The sequence below is a fragment of the Trachymyrmex cornetzi genome, unplaced genomic scaffold, assembly GCF_001594075.2.
Source record: "Trachymyrmex cornetzi isolate Tcor2-1 unplaced genomic scaffold, Tcor1.1 scaffold181, whole genome shotgun sequence".
Lineage (NCBI taxonomy): Eukaryota > Metazoa > Arthropoda > Insecta > Hymenoptera > Formicidae > Trachymyrmex > Trachymyrmex cornetzi.
In genome coordinates, this window is record NW_017296430.1 from 73062 (window position 1) to 78251 (window position 5190).

Below are 5190 nucleotides of genomic sequence, written 5' to 3' on the forward strand. Positions count from 1 at the left end.
CACTTGATTTTTTAAGTCATTTTGACCTTAATAAAAAATTAAATCAGTCTTCCAATAATGAATGATTATAACGAATTTGAAAAAATATTTGTTATAAAAGATAATTAAGCGATAAAATCATTCGTCATCATTATTACAGTAATATAGACGCGTCGAATAAGCCTAATTTCATCGAAATCGGAGATGAAAGTCGCATTCTGAATAATTTATCTGTCTCTCTGCGTAACGAAGACCAATAATGCTAATTCTATAATGAGTCGATAATCGAAAGTAATCGGTAACGTTTCGTACTGTTGACTATTGGTCAACTTCACTGATAAGATTATCGACTTGTTATAGAATCAACATTAACGAATATAGAGCAACCATGGCACTTTTACCCCAACAACCATGGCACTTTTTACCCCAACAAGTCACGTAAACTTTGCGGCATTGTTATTAAAAAACTATAATAGAAATAACAATTCTAATAATCACGCTGTTAAAACAATAGAATAAGATTAATAAATATACTTATTTAATCTATCTAGGTGCAAGAATGATCCCTTCAGACCAAAATAACTGCGGCGCTAATATCTTACTTTTGGCTCTCAAACACATGGGCACATCCGTGCAAGTTTCCTGACGGTTATTAGGCAGTAACGAACTGTGTGACATAAGATTCTTACTCTTAGTTGACGAACTGTGTGGTGGAATTTTCTAGTGAATGCCTTAATACCGAGATACAAGGGGTGGACCTTTTTCCCCGGGGACCTTTACTCCCCGGTCTACCCTATTATCATAGTGGGCATTTGTATTTGCAAAACATTTCTAAATATCGGTTATATTACATTATTACATTATTTTGTTTATTTTATAGTGTTCATATTATTGTTTCCGAAAAGATTCGAGAGAAAAAATTGTTTCAATATGAAGTGTAATACTAATTAATAATGTAGTAGTGTTAGAATTTAAAGACTTGTAAAATTAATTTGTTGGTTTAAGATTTTCGGAGCATATTGAAAAGAAAGTTACAAACTGAAAATACATTATTTATTATTAAAGAATTATTTTACATACAAGAAAATATACTGAAAATTTCGATATTATAAAATTTATATGGATTTCTGTTATAATTTTTGTAAATATCTTAGTAGACATTATTTCTGTTGTTTGTTATCTTAAATTATAGCAAACGAAAAAAATAGAAGAGAAAGGAGAAAAAAGATGGCTGATTAAATATCGTCTGTTTAATCCGTAATTGATTGATCGCACTGGTGATGAGGTATTTTGTGCTGTGGATTTATGTATGGATAGCTCATGGAACCGATAATTATTTGCATGGTGTGACGAAGAAGAGATATCAGTATTGTTTTATTATTTACAAAATTTCAGAATATCGATTATATTACAGTGCTGCGTTCTGCAGAAAAAACAGCTATGCAACTGATGTAAAATTCTTCAGTATCAATAGCTTATACCTACATTTGGATCCAAGAAAACCTAAGGGCAAAAGTCAATCACATTAAGAATCTTACAACGGTTGCAAAGTTGTTTTTTCTACTGAACGCAGCCATTGTTAAATTATTTCGTTTACTTCGTTTCGGAAAATATTTGACAGAAACAATTGTTTCAAAACCAATATGAAGTGTTATACTAAATGTAAGAATCGACTATGAATACAGACTTGCTTCGCGTCGTGAAATTGGTATTGAATCTTTCCTTGTTTAACACACTTTATATTTCTCTTTCTATAGAAAGAGAACCTAAGATGCATTATAAATAAATGGAGGGCAGAGATTTAGAAAGAGACATTGTCCAACTCATGTTATCCCTTCCACTATGACCTAATTCTACCGTAGTGTAAAAGAAAATGGCGCTAAATCACGTGATTTAATCAGACTATTTCCTCACCTATCGCCTCTCTGATTTATCTAGGTCTCTAGTCTATACAACTTCTATATCAGAAGTACGTTTCTTAAACCTACTCTTATTTCTTATACCAAGCTCCGTCTATGTAGACGACGCATTACGGCCAGAATAAATGTTCCTTAAAGGTCGACAGAAGTGACGAGCCAACTCATTTATCTACCCTGCTTAAAAATTTCCATTGAAACTGATTGAAAAATTTCTTATGGGTTTGAATCCAAAACATGCAACAGCAATCTCCGATTGATTCCCTTCTCAGAAAATCAAGGAAAATCAATTGTTAAATTTCCACAACAATAGGTTTAAATCGGATTATCTATGACACAGTTTCAGTAAGATTTAATAGGTCATACAATCGATTTTCAAAAGATCTTAATATGAAAATCACTTTTAAAGTTTAATAAGATTTTATTGGGGTTCACGTAATATATGCTTAGACAAATTTTATCGGATTTAATATTCAATGAGATTGAATAGGAGATGCGCATTCGTCAAAAGCAATGGGATTTATTCGGGTTTTTCCAATGCGCAATATTCAATGGGATCGAATAGGAAAGCCGTACAATGACGAAACGTTATGGGATTCTATCGGTTTTCATATGAAACGTATTTAATCAAAAACGTGTTTTAATGAGATTCTATCAATTTTAATCAGAAATATGCTTTCACAGTTTTCAATGGGATATCGGTTTTCATATGGTACATGTTTAATCGATGAGTTTTTATTGGAAATGCGTTTTAATGGGATTCTATTAGTTTTAATCAGGAATTCATTTTCATCACTTCAATGAGACTTAATCATTTCTTTTATAAGCGTTAAAAACCCATTGAACGTGTTTTATTCGAAAACACGTTTTAATAAGATTCTATCAGTTTTAATTAGGAATTCATTTCAATGATAAGACCAGGGTTCGAAAAAACCCGGGTTTTCTTTTGTTAAAAACCAGCCCAGCCGGGTTTTATCGGGTTTTATCGGATTTTTAGGGATTTTTTCGGGTTTTATTGGGTTTTATCGGATTATTTGGTTTTTCAAGTTTCACTTTTGTTTAGAGTTAAATGTAAGAACTAAGTCACATTTTAAAAAGAAATTGATTTTGCAATTAATATTTGTAGGATAGCATTTGATACAGAGTGAATCTTATAGCGATTTCGGCTGGGATGCACTAGTGTACACTGGCATGTTAAGTCCGTGCCACATTTTTCAAAAATATTTAACACTGAATCAAAGCGAACAATTCAGACTCTTCAAGACTTTAATCAACTCTAGTATAGATCGGTAACGAGGTTCGGTTGACAAAACATACATTGTTGCGGTGAATTAACAGTATAAAACGGTTTTAACATGCATCAGTGGCACTAAATGGTGGAAAATTATGGAAAAAAATTGGAAAAATCAACAAAACTTCCAGAAGGATTTTGCAATTTCTTTTCCAATCTTTTGTCTGTCCCTGCTTTTTCAGCTTCTATTGAGCGATTCTTTTCAACATTCGGACTCGTGTGGAGTAAATTACGAAACTGGCTGGGAATCGAGAAAGCGACAAAACTTGTTAAAGTTTATCGTTATTTGCGTTCCATTGATGACAATTCACTAGTTATCGATTGGACTTAATTTAAATTACAATGTTGTTATTTTAACTTTGGAGTTTAAGTGAAATAAAAATATATAAATATAGAGGAAGGTCACCGATACCGACATTTGTTTTTAGACAATATTTCTTAAACACAAAAAGTAAAAATTACAACTTCAAAAACATAAATACAAAGTAAAAAGTGTCTTCTATCAGATAATATAAGTAATTTTTGTAATACTGTTTGCAATTTTGCAATAATTAAGTTTTTCGTAAGTCATGCAAAAATGAGCGTGTGACAAAATGGGTTCCAAAACTGACATAGTAAACAATAATACCAACATTCCTATTCTATAAATAAAGATATATCCTATTTTGTAAAGGAAACTAATTTGTGAAACTATAAACATTTAAAGTGATATAATATTATCAATAATACAGTCACTATTATTTTAATTACGCAATTTGCAAAAGAACAACGTAAGAATTTTCTTCTCGGATTCATAGAATTGGTTTTTAGCTGATTTGGTATTGAAATAAGTCACAAATATATGAATTATGAGTTTATACTTCTTTAATTAGCTAAACGTATCATGATTTTATTAGTATTAATAAAATGCAATAGTTAGTTTCTGAGAAATAAGGGGGTATCACTTTAGGAGACCTACATCAGTATCGGCGACTTTCCTCTAATAATTTTGAATAGATCTTACAGTACACTTTCTTTTTTCCGAAAATTAATTTTTGTTATTTCCAATAAAAAGTTTTTCACTGGATTTTTTCAGGTGGGTCCAACCCAAAAAACCTAGTGAGTTTTATTGGGTTGGATCCACTTGATCAAACCCTGGATAAGACAGAATTCGTAAATAAGGCAATAGGAGTCAACCTTTAGTTGTTAAAATTTCGAGAATTTATTACATTAAAAATATCATATAACTTCGTCAAACATCGTATGTTTCGCCTCCTATTTGAGTCATCTTCAGCAATTCAACATTAATAAGTACAGAATAAAAATCGCAGTCAGTATCTTCAAATTCTCATTATCAAAAATGAGCGATTGCCAGAACATTCGTGAGGCCATGAGCAAGTTGTCCAGCACAGTTACTTGGCTGAGTGGCAATAAAAACTCAGGCTAAAATTTTAAACCGTGAAGAGAATTAAAAAGAAAAAACAATCGAAATTATTAATTCACCTCACGAAGTCAAGCAACTCGCAAACAACCGAAATTTATGTAACAAAATAGTGAACAGCAAAGACATCGCTATCTTTGAATTTTAATTTCTCGATAGACATAGCAGCAAATCAATCTCACAACCACACAGTGAAACGCTCCAATACAATATGATACATGCGCAAATGTATAGCGGTCGAACAACAAAACATCCAAACTTTATTGAGAATCTCTGTGTAAGCGTCATTTAAGGCTAAAGTATCCGTTTTCAAATTTAAACCATTAGCCTGTCTGTTAATATGTAACATTTCTGACGTTATACTTTGTAACCGTTCTCGCGAGCAACGGCACAACTTCGTCGCGTGTTCTTCGTACTCCTCGTACGCAAAAGTGTCTTCTCTCTCTCGGTAGCTGAATTTTGCGACAGCCAGGCGGTTTTTCGGTCAAAATTGTAATTCTTATTACTAAGTTGGGCGCCAGGCACGAGAGAGCGTGCCACTCTTTCCGAAATCTCCTTACTTTTGCCCGTAACCGATTCGCGAC